Genomic DNA, 12,814 nt, shown 5'->3' on the forward strand with positions numbered 1-12,814 from the left:
GCTCTGGATATCTACCTTAAAATTTTATTTGTGTGATATCTATGTTTTGATACTTAATGTGAATTTCATGTAGTTGGCACACTTGGATCTTGTGGGTTTGTTTCTGACAGTTTGACAAGAGTTGATATGGTTAAAAATTACTGTTAACTAAATTTTTAATTGTACACTTTGTTTAGTAATTTTTAATGTCCTTTGTTGTTCCTTTTCCATGGCTCTAGAGTTTTCTCATTAGTTAGTCTTTAAACTTTTATTTATTTTTTACCTTGTTCACTTAGGTAATGTGTGTTTGTGTGTGCATTGTGTGTTCTACATAGGGCCAAATAGAGACAGGGAGTATCCTCTCCTTTATGTCACCCTCTTGTTCCCTTGAAGCAGGGTCTCTCTCTGAACCTGCTAGCATCCAGTGAGCCCTAGTTATCCTCTTGCCTCTGCACCCACAGTGCTGTGTCACTATTTTCTATTCTTTAAGATTATTTCAGCTGGTTTCATGGACAGGCACTAACTCTGTTCTCACCCCAACACACTCCCCCAATATCCTCACCATTACTTTACAAACCACATGCATTCTTATTGGAACCCAGAGACTTACACGATGCAAGACTAACAGAATCATTGAAAATGTTCGCTTTCTGCTTCATACTTAATGTTAGACTAGGTTGCCTAGCAACCTCTGATGTCATCACCTGCCTCTACCAGGTGCAAGCCAGGCCTGCTCCAGATATAAAGGACCCGCCCATCACTGCTCTCTCTCTCTCTGACTTTCTTTTTTTATTTATATTTTTATAAATTACAGTTCATTCACTTTGAATCCCTGCTGTAGCCCCTTGACTCTTCCTCTCCCAATTCTTTCCTACCTCCCTCGTCTCCTCCCATGCCCCTTCCCAAGTCCACTGACTTTCTTGCGTTTTCTCCCTCCCTCTGTTTCTTTCTGGGGCACCCCTCATCCCTTCTTTCTTAACCCTCCCCCTTCCACGACCAACTTCCTTACTTATACCAAACATGCTGGGGAGGATGTGTTATTATAACATTGGTGCTGTGAAACTCGGTGGGCTCTTCGGGTAGTGTCTGGGCACACGGGAACGCCTCCCACCTGCTGCGCCACCCACAACAGATTTGTGCTCCAGATATAAAGGACTAGGAAGCGCCAGCGGGTCTTGAACTAGACACTCACTCGTTCCGTTTTAAGTGGCTGGTGTGGGTTGACACAACCGTCTCTTTGCCAAGGAAACCTCAGAGCTAAAGCCAGTCCTCACACCTGGTCCTGATCTTCATGTTTTTTTAAAAAGCAAATACAAATCCTTATCTCATGGAACTATTTTATGACTTTTACCTTCTCTGCATAGTTGCGTATTTCTTCAAAACCTGAAGTCCTCTGCAGAAGTGATTCCAGCCCCTGAGAGCCACCATGCACTTCTGGAATCCAGGGTAATGAGCCCCGCCCCTTCTCTGACTCAGCAACACATGATCTTGGGATTGAGCCGCAATTGTCAATTGTAAATGTATCATAATTAGATAGAGTCCACGAGAATATAAGAAGCACTATCAAGTGCCACGTTAGACAGGAACTTCACAGTGAACGAAGGAGACACAATATCAAGCTTCATGAAATGTACAGTCAGCCCTTCTCCTATAAGAAGTCTATTGATGAAATTTCAGACTTATTCCTGGTAAACATCCAGACTAAGCAGACCCGGTCTCCAGCCCACTGAAGATAGTAGGCTTGACTTGTTACTTCTGAGATGTGCAAGGCAAGTTACATTTCGTTTCATTGGAGTTTTGTTTGGGACAGAGTCTCACTGTGTAGTTTAGGCTGACTTTGAACTTGCCGTGTTCAAATCCCAGACTGGCTGGGAATTTATGATCCTCCTGCTTCAGTTTTCCAAACGCAGAGATTACAAGTCTGTGTTTTGTGATTTGATGTGTGTTCTTTACTGCAGTTGAGCAGATAAAAACAAAGCTCCTCTGCATGCTAGCAAGGAATCTATGACCCGGGTACATCCCTGGCTAGAAGGCAAAAGGCCAGTAAAATCATGAAGTCAGATGACAGTCTGTTTCTCTGAGATACAATCTAACTATCAGTTCACTTGTGACACAAGCAACCTAGACTGTCATTTTGTTGCAATGGTAAGTATGCCGGTTCACACCCCACAGAAGAAAGAACAAAGCTGGGTGCGGTGGCTCACACCTGGAAAAGAGCACTCTGGAAGCTGAGGCAGGAGAATTGTCAGGAGTTCAACATTAGCCTGGACAATAGTATAAGACACCGCCTCAAAATCAAAAACAAGACCAAACAAAAAACACCAACAAAACAATGGAGAATGTTAGGGTTCAGGAGTAGCCCACACTGACCAGACTCAGATGAAAGAAGCATATTGAATGCCAAACAAAAACTGACCAGCCAGGGCCACCTCTGGTCTCAGGAGCCAGGCAGTGATGCTGAGCCATTTTCAAAGTGAGTGTTCAAAGGAAAAAACCACAACCAAGAAGGAAAAATCATTTTTTTCAGGTACAGTATGTTGATTCAACTGAGAAGAATTAATTTTTGTTTCATGTTCATTGTATCTAGGTAGTTAGAAAAAGTACTTTAAGCTGATTGTCTGGAATTTAGGGTAGGGGAGTTCTTGCGGGCTTTCCAGCTTTCTGGGAGTAAGGAACATAGGATGTTTCGATCTTACTTCTAACAGAACTTACATTTATCTTTAACTCAAGCAGAACATGCATTTATCATCTATTATTTTATTCTAAACACCAATTATTGAACTATTGGAGTGGACCCTGGTCTCAGGCACTTAGGCCTGAGAACTTGAACTCAATTTTACCTTATGATCAAAATGGATACTTGGAAGTAAAATGGCTTCTCATATGCTAAAGGAGACAGCAGTTGTTAACAGAAGAGCTAAAGTTATGCTAAGAACTACAGTAGGTCTCAACGGAGGAGCTATAGTTATGTAAAAAGTTTAAGCTGATTACAATAGAGAAAAATAAAGGAAAACAAAACAGCAGAGCAATTTTGGGTTCCCTTGATAAATCTCTTGTATTTGGAATTTTTATTTAAAATAATTAATTAGATCCTGACTGCAGTTTTTCATTCCTCTTCTTCTCCCAGCCCTTCCCCCACACCCCTATCCACTCCTCTTCTTTTCTTCTTCAGAAAATGGGAGGCTTCCTGTGGATATCAACCGCCTTGGCATATCAAGTTATAGTAGGCACATTTTTTTTCTGTAGAGGCTAGACAAGGCAGCCCAAATAGGGGAACGGAGTCCATTCCAAAGGCAGGCAACATAGTCAGAGACATCCCTTACTCCTGCTGTTAGGAATCCTACATGAAGACTAGCTACACAACTGTTACATACATGTAGTGGACCTAGATCAGTCCCATGCATGCTGCCTGGTTGGCGGTTCAGTCTCTGTGAGCCCCCATGGGACTAGTTTAGTTGATTCTATAGGTTTCCTTGTGGTGTCTTTGACCCCTCTGGTTCCTACAATCCTTCCTCCCCTTCTTCTGCTGTGTTCCCCAGGTTTCACCCAGTGTTTGACTGTGGGTCTTGCATCTGTTTCCATCAGTTGCTAGGTGAAGCCTCTTTGATGACAGTTATACTAGGCTCCTGTCCGCAAGTATAACAGAATATTATTAATCATGACAGTGGTAGGCTCCCTCTCATGGAATGGGTCTTAAGCTGGATCAGTCATTGTTGGGTACTCCCTCAATTTCTACTCCATCTTTACCCCTTGTAAGTCGGACAAATTGTAGGTCGAAGATTTTGTGGCTGGGTTGATGTCCCAATCTCTCCATTGGATGTCTTGCCTGGTTACAGGAGATGGCTGCTTCAGGATCCATGTTCCCCATTGCTAGGAGTCTTAGCTACGGTCACCCTCAGAGATTCTTGGGAGGTTCTATTGCCTTAGGTTTCTAGCTTGTCCCAGAGAGACCCCCTATTGCAGTTGACTCTCCCAGTACTCTCTCCATCCTCCCCACACCTGATCCCTCCTGTCCCCATCCCTACCTCTGCCCTGACCCAGTCTCCTCCTACCATCCACCCACAGTGCCTATTCTATTTCTCCTTCTCCATGAGAGTCACACAACCCCACTTGAGCCCTCCTTGTTAATTAGTTTCTTTGGGTCTGTGGATTGTATCATAGTTATCCTTTACATCACAGCTAATATCCATTTATAAGTGAGAACATACCATGTTTATCATTCTGAGTTATCTTACCAGGATGGTATTTTCTAGTTCCGTCCATTTGCCTGCAAATGTCATTCTGTCATTGTTTTTAATAATACTCCATCATGCAAATATCCCACATTTTCTTTAGCCATTCTTCCATTAAAGGGCGTCTAGGTTGTTTCCAGTTGGCAATTATGAATAAAGAAGCAATGAACATGCTTGAGAAATTGTCCTTGTGGTAGGATGAAGCATCCTTTAGGTATATGTCCAGGTGTGGTATAGCTGAGTCTTGAGGTAGATCTATTCCCAGTTTTCTGAGAAACTGCTAAATTGATTTTCAAAGTGACTGTATAAGTTTGCATTCCCACCAGCAGTGGAGAAATGTTTCCCTTGTTCCACATCCTCACCAGCATGAGCTGTGGCTTGAGTTTTTGATCTTAGACATTCTCAAGGGTGTAAGATGAAATCTCAGAGTTGTTCTCTTTTATATTTCCCTGATGGCTAAGGATGTTGAACTTTAAGTGCTTCCCAGACATTAGAGATTCCTCTGTCAAGATTTCTCCATTTAGATCCATACTCCAAATTTTAATTGTGTTATTTGGTTCGTTGATGTTTAGTTTCTTGACTTCTTTATAAATTTTGGATATCAGCCCTTTGTCAGATGTGGGGCTGGCATTGCAAGTGCAGAGGATGTAACTCAGATATCATATGGTTCCCTAATAGACACAAAAAGGTCTTTAGCTCTGAATAAAATGAGGTATAGTAAGATGTTTGGAGTTCAAGAAAAGGAAAAAAAAATGGTATCAAAGCCAAGGGTGTGTGTAGGCTCATGCCTATAATACCAGCAGTTGGGAAATGGAGAAAGGCAGACAAATACTTCAACATTACCCTTGGCTACATAGGGAATTCCAGACACTACCTGACACTGTCTCAAATAAAAAAAAAAAAGTGTGTGTTTAATAATCTGTCTGCATCCATCCCTGTGTATGGTATTAAACATGTAGTTAGTAATGACTAAGCAAGGAGGAATGCTGGATGAACTTTGCAGTACTCTTCTTGTCCTAGATATTACAGTTCTGATAACTCACAAAGTCCTCACCCATAGAGAAGATGTGTGTAAAATGCATGTACCATCTAGGAACATGACTACTGCACACATGTGAAATTTATTCTTTCATACCTGGACTATGCCTTCCTTTTATCGGAATTGAGTAGGCTGGGTTTAGAAGATGTTTAGAAGATCCTCAGTAATAATACAATGCCCACTCTTAAATCAAGACCCAGTTATGATTTAATAAAAGGATTTCTGTTTCAAAGGAAATCACAAGTGAAAGCAATCACGAGGACCCAGTTCATCCCACCGAGGCCGGTAAGAGCTTGAAAGCACATGGGATTCTGTGTATTTGCACATTGGACAGGAAAGCATATTTCTAATTGTCTGAGGAGCTCCTAGAGGAGAGCACTCCCGTGGCATCTTGAGAGTAAATGCAGGACTACAGACAGCAGTCCTCATGCCAGATCCAAAGCAGCCAGTGTTAAGGCATCATGCAGCAGGCTGGTCTCCTGAGATCCTAAAGGGAAATTAGGGGGCCAGGATATCCAAGAACCTGTCAAATGAGAGGCCTTAGAAATAGTACCCAACATTCTGATGCTATGGAAAGATGAAAGAACCTTAGGGTATGGAGGGGGGTCATGGGAAGGAGAGGAGAGTCCTAATCCACTCTTAGCAGACAAACAAAGCAATCAAAGAGATGTGAAGATACAACTTCCTCTGCCTCTCTTCTCTCCACAGGCTTGGCTCTGAGGGAAGCCCAGTGGTTTCAAGAGGCAAAGAGTCTGAGTGAGCAGCTACGAGGCGCCTATACCAAAGCCACTTTCTGCCACATGAATTTGCCAGAGGTGTGCTCCAGCCAAAGCACTGACCACTTGCTTGGCTGTGATGTGTCCATCGTTTCAAAGCACATCAGCAGGCCAATGCAAGGGGCCCTGACGATCCCCGAGGTCTTCACCAATCACAGCTCCGTCATGTGTGTGGAGGGGGAAGCTGGCAGTGGGAAGACAACCTTCCTGAAGAAAATAGCTTTTCTCTGGGCATCAGGGTGCTGTCCCCTGTTGAACAGGTTCCAGCTGGTCTTCCATCTCTCTGTTAGTTCCACCAGACCAGATCAGGGTCTGGCCAGCATCATCTGTGCCCAACTCCTAGAGGCAGGAGGCTGTATTAGTGAAGCATGCCTGAGCATCATCATCCACCAGTTAAAACACCAGGTGCTGTTCCTGTTGGATGATGGGGTGGACTCGCTCCCCCAAGCCCTAGAGACACTGATTACAAAAAACTACTTGTCACGAACCTGCTTATTGATCGCTGTCCATACAAACAGGGCCAGGTCCATCCGTCCATATCTGGATACAATTCTAGAGATCAAAGAGTTTCCTTTCTATAATACTGTCTCTGTATTATGGAAGTTCTTTTCACATAATATAATCCGTGTACAAAGGTTTTTCAATTACTTTGGAAAGAATGAACATCTGAGAGGAATTCACAAAACTCCTCTCTTCATGGCAGCCGTCTGTACTGACTGGTTTCAAAATCCATCTGACCAGCCCTTTCATGATGTGGCCATTTTCAAGTCCTATATGAAGTACCTGTCCTTAAAGCTGCAGCTGAGGCCCTCAAGGCCACTGTGTCCTCATGTGGGCAGCTGGCCTTGAGAGAGTGTTTTTCTTCATGCTTTGAGTTCAACAATGATGACCTCACAGAGGCTGGAGTGGATGAAGATGAAGACCTGACCACCTGCTTGATGAGCAAATTCACCGCCCAGAGGCTGAGACCAGTCTACCGGTTTTTAAGTCCTCTCTTCCAAGAATTTCTTGGTGCCGTGAGGCTGACTGAACTCCTGGGTTCAGACAGGCAGGAAGACCAAGATCTGGGAATTCATTATTTGAGACAAATTAACTCGCCCTTGAAGGCTCTGACCACCTACAACAACTTTTTGAAGTATGTCTCCAGCCACCCTTCATCAAGGGCAGGGCCAGAGGTTGTGTCTCATTTGCTTCAGTTGGTGGATGAGAAAGAGTCGCTGGAGAACATTTCTGACGATGAGGACTACATGAAGCTCCACCCAGAAGCTTCACTGTGGATGGACTCCATTAGAGGATTGTGGCAGTTATCTCCTAAACTTTTCTCTTCATTAATTTCAGAGTATTTAGTGAGCATTGCTTTAAACTTTGCTTATGAAAGCAACACAGTTTCTGCATGTTCTCCATTGATTTTGCGATTTCTTCTGGGAAGAACACTGACTTTAAAAGTATTGAATTTACAGTACTTTTGGGAGCACCCAGAAAGCCTGTTATTATTGAAGAGTATTGAGGTCTCAATAAATGGAAATAAGCGGGTACAGCAAATATATTTGTCATTAATAGAAAAAAGTTTGGAAACATTACAGACACCAACTGTAGATCAGGACTATGCATCAGCCTTTCAACCCGTGAATGAATGCAAGAAAGATTTGGCTGAAAAAGAAGAGATCGTGAGGAACTATGAGGATATCCGACACCAGGCCCCACCGAATATCAGTACTGGCTATTGGACACTGTCACCCAAGCCACACAAGATCCCTAGGTTGGAAGTTGCAGTGACCGACATGGGCCCAGCAGACCAAGCACTGCTCCAGGTCCTAATGGAAGTCTTCTCAGCTTCACAGAATATTGAGCTCTGCTTGTCCAACAGCAGTAGCTTTCTTGAAAGCATCCACCCGGTTCTAGAGCTGAATAAGATCTCTGTCACCAAGTGCTCCGTGTGCAGGCTGAAGCTCAGCACAGCAGAACAGGAGCTGCTTCTCACCCTGCCTGCCCTGCAGTCTCTTGAGGTCTCAGGGATGAACCAGTTACCAGGTATCCCTGAGTCTGCTTTCACAAGCAGTCTGGCTGACTCTGTTTTCTTGTAGGCATAAGGTTATTGTGTAATTCAAATTCTGATTTCTGTACTCCCCACATCTGGTTGCAGTCTTTGTTCTGAGAATCTCCGGCCTCAGTATTGTGTAAACACTGCTCCCCAGTTGTTGCCTGATAGGCCAATAAAGCAGCTTACAGTACAGTACTGAGAAGTTACTCTACTGTTAATCCTCTAGGCTAATCTGGCTTCCTCCCCATGTAAATCCCCAAGATACTTGCACTTATGGCATTCTCTGCTCCAGCTGCTCTCTCCTCATGTCTCATGATGAAGAATTCAGATGGAAATCTATAAAGGCTCAAGATTTTAAAAGGCTTAAGGGGAAAAACAAGTTGTGGCTTACACTCACCATGCGTTGAACAAATACTTAATAACTGGGCCACATGGAATTGCATAACTCCAAAAGACTGGAGAGATTTGATGACAGCCATTCTAGAGCCTAGCTCTTAATTGCAATGGCTGGCATGGTGGAAAGATGAGGCTTCACTTATGCATTAATGAAATAGGACTAGAGGAATTGATATTGTCAAAGATGGTAAGGAATGGTTATATGGCTCTTTAATGCAAGTTATCCAAGGCAATTCCTTAATTTCAGAAAACTGACTAAGGGACTTCACTCAAGGTCTGACAGAAAAAAAAACATGAACCATTAGTTTCCTGCCCACCAAAAGAGGATTATTCTAAAAAAAAAAAAAAATAGAAAATTCAAGGCCTGATAGGACAAACAGGGCTATTAAAAACTTAGATAAACCATTTAAAGGAGATAAAGATGCTCCTAGGGGATAAAACAAGAGGCACTAAAGATGGAAATACAGATATTTTGGCAAACGCTATAAATGATAAAAGGCCAAAATTAGAATTACAGTTAGATATCATTGAGGTGGAAGGATTAGTGTCTCCTGGAGCATATGTAACAATAATTTTCCAAGACTCCTGGTATCCAATTTGGTCACTTAAAAATGTATCTACACAGCTCCTGGGAATTGTGTCACTGTCGCAGGTAAAACAAAGCCTAAAATGTCTTAAATGTGTAGGGCCAGAAATCCCAACAGGAAAATTAAGGCCATATATGATAGATGCAGCCATGAATTTACAGGGGAGGGATCTGTTTCAACAGTAAGAAGCATGGATTGCCATTCCTCCAACTGCAGAGACAAGCCAAAAAATCAGGGATGTTCCTGACAAAGGTAGTAAAACTGTCCAAGTTGTCCATAAACAGAACACAGCACGAGCTGATTCTCCAAGGTCATAAGGAGGAGACCCTGCTGACACAACACCAATGGCCTTCCTGCTAAGGCTGACTAATCAACCTATTCGAATAGAACAATGGCCTATGAGAAAAGAGAAATTACAAGCAGCTTACAGCCAAGAGCTGAGTGGAGGAGAGAATAGGGCTGGACTTCTTGCTCTCCAGGAGGGGAAGAGTTAGAGGAGGAAGTAGGGAATTTCCAGCCATGGGCAGAGGTCCAAGAGACATGAAGAGAGAGCAGCTGGAGCAGAGAATACCATAAAGTGCAAGTATGTCAAGGATTTATGCGGGGAAGAAGCCAAACTAGCCTAGAGGGTTTAAGAATAGAGTAATGACTGCTCAGTATTGTGTAATTTGCGTTATTGACATACTAGGGGACAACTGGGGAGCAGTGTTTACACAACATGGAAACAGGAGATTCTCAGAACAAGGGTTGCAACCAGATATGGGGGGGGGTGTACAGAAATCATCATTTAAATTACACAATAACTTTATGCCTCCATTTTCTCATCCTTAGTTTTAGATGAATGAAACTTCAGTTTCATCTCTTCATAAGTGTTCCTTTATAGGAGAAGTTTAAATGCTTTCACTGTTGGGGCAGTGAATAGATCATTGGAAGGTCCTGAATTATAGAATGGGTTTCACATAATTCAAGAATAGCTTTCGTGTTTCATTGCTTGAGAGGTTTTAAGGGTACTTGAACTGCTTGTTATTAGTCAATGTTGGACTGTGTGTGCAATGTTGCTGAAGAGATATCTGCATTCTGGGTTCGAGAAGGAGGAGGGGGTTAGCTTCTCCAGAAAAGGAATTAAAAAGTAGGAACAATACAGTATTACTTCTGTTTCTGTTGCTGTAACAAAAGATTCTGACCAGAAGCAACTTGGGGGAAGAAAGGGTTTATCACATCTTACACCTCCCGGCTAGCACAGTTCACCCCTGAAGGATGTCACAGAGGGAATGCAAGCAGGAACCTGGAGGCAGGAACAGGAGAGACCAGGGAGGACTCTGGCTTCCTTTCCATGGCTGCTTACATATCTGCCTTCTTCTTCAACTCCTGACCACCTGCCCAAAGCAGCACAACCATCCCCACTGAGTTGGCCCCTTGCTCATCAATCATTAATTTAGGGGATTTTTTCCAAATTTAGGATCCTCTTCCCTAATAACTCTAGCCTGTTTCAAGTTGACAGAAACCAACTAGGAAAAATATCTCCTATTAGTTGTGTTTAACATTAGGTAATATTTGGTTATTTTCAGTACAGGCTTCATCTGACTTTCATTAAATTTGTTTATCGTTACTTAGAAGTTTCGACAGTCCTGTAAATGTTCGGTTTTTTTAAAAATTTCATAATCATAACTAGTCTAGTTCTTGTCTTTAGCTGTGTGTTAAATGCTTAGGAATGCTTTTCTTGTCTATATCTGAATGTTTTTTTTTTGTTTTTTACTGTGTGTGTGTGTGTGTGTGTGTGTGTATTTGCAGATGTGTGCATGGGCATGGAACCATGTCAGAGCATGCGTATAGGGGGGCAGGGACAACCTCAGGAATGCCATTTTTCCCTTCCATCCACCGTGTGGCGCTTAGGGATCAAAATGAGGTTGGCAGGCTTGGTACAAGTCCTTTTTCTCACTGAGCCGTATCCCTGTGCCATACACCCCTCTTGTTTAGGAATTTCCTGCTCATATGGCATTTGAGACCGAGGCTCAGTGTTCTGAGACAGATCCCTTCTATAGGCTAAGCTTCCCTGGGACTTACCATACAACACAGGCTAGCCCTGAGCTATGGTAACCCCTTTTTTTTTTCAGTCTCCCAGCCACTGAGGTCACATCTGTGAGCCACCACACCTTCTTCCTGTTTAACCTGCTGAGGAAATTCCCCGCTGTGTTTCATGGTAGCTTCTTCATTATACTTCCCCACCTACAAGGTGCAAATCTCATTTAGTCTTATTTTTCCCTTTCATCTGCTTCATCGTAAATATATTCTAGTAAGTCAGTAAGTCATATTTAAGGATTCATGGTGAAGCCCAAGGTTGTGAAAATTGCTTGTTTTCTTCTAAGAGTTCTAATGTTAGTTGTTATAGTTGTCATTAGTTCACTTTGAGTTAGCTTTCATGAATTGGAAGTGAGAGTCCAACTGCACCCTTTTCGCATGTTCAAAGTCAGACGTTCCCATGCTGTTAGTTGGAGAGAAGCTTTATTTATTTTGTAATTTTAGTGACCAGTACGGGGCTTTCCCTGTAGTTTATGATCAGCAGATACTGTAGCTGACAATATCTTCCTGGATGTGCTTCCTAGACTGGTGTTAGGAAGTCTGAGAAACTTCATCTTGAAAGCATGAAAATGGCTGAAGATCACAGCACACTTGAGAACTTCCACTGGGGACCTTGAGTGATGAGAACTATGTGCTGGTTTCCAGATCAACTCTTTGCTAACTTGAACAAGTTCCTGGGCCTGAAAGAACTGTCAGTGAGACTACATGGCAAAGCAGATGTGCTTTCAATCCTTCCTGGAGAGTTCCCAAACCTCCACCACATGAATAAGTTATCCATCCAAACTTCTACAGAGTCTGACCTCTCCAGACTAGGTAAGGATGGTGCTTGGATCTCCAGCTCATGTCTCAGCTGGAAAAGCTAGTTGGCTAGTAATTGTTAGAACTATTAACTAATCATTAGTTAAACCTTCTCTGGGCTTCACAGCGTGAACTGTGTCCATGGGAAGGTGTGGGAACATTGCTCTTCCTCCTTAAGAGGGCAGAGATTTATTTGTTACCCGACTCTTTAATGTGTGGGGAACTGTTCTCAGCCCTTCACAACCGCTGACTCAGTCTTCACAGCCCCTGTGTGAGAGAAGGTATGAAGATTATTGCTGATTGTCAGCTGGGGAAATGAGGTCAGGGATGACTCAGGGCTAAGGAAATGTGTCTCCAAACAGAAGGTTTGACTGCACAGCCTGAGCTTTACACTCCTAACACTTCCTCTCCTGTTGGTAGGACCCTGCTGTTTGAGGTTGCAGTCTTCCCAGTCCAGATAGCCATTCTGAGTTTGGCACTAGATGAAGGACTTCCTCTTCCCAGCAGGGCCTCCTACTCTCTGTCTGACCTCATCTGGAAAGTATCTTTAGGCATAGATTCCTCTAACCATATCTGATATATGGCTGTTGGCACAGTTGCCTGCTAGCTCTCCCTTTCCTATGCCCATATGATAATTAGGTACTGTGTTCCCATTCTTTTGGTAGGAGCATCCTGTTTAGTGTAAATCAAGAATCCTTGAAGTGCCAATTATGTACATGTATCCTGAGAGCCCTCACCCACTCCCCAATGAGTATAAAATTGTTCTCTTGAATTAAAATTGAACTGTCTCCCTGAAGTGGTTCCCAGAGGGCATTTTCCATCATGCTAGCAGCCTTCAAAGGCCTGCATCTCAACTTTTGCTCCTCCTGCTTTTATTGGCTTATGGC

General features: G+C 43.0%; 1 pseudogene; it reads left to right on the plus strand.

Moving 5' to 3' along the window:
- The window catches only part of LOC110543029 (baculoviral IAP repeat-containing protein 1b-like), a 45,691-nt pseudogene that overhangs the window by 14,247 nt on the left and 18,630 nt on the right, over positions 1-12,814 (plus strand).

This window comes from Meriones unguiculatus, chromosome 6, assembly GCF_030254825.1.
Source record: "Meriones unguiculatus strain TT.TT164.6M chromosome 6, Bangor_MerUng_6.1, whole genome shotgun sequence".
Lineage (NCBI taxonomy): Eukaryota > Metazoa > Chordata > Mammalia > Rodentia > Muridae > Meriones > Meriones unguiculatus.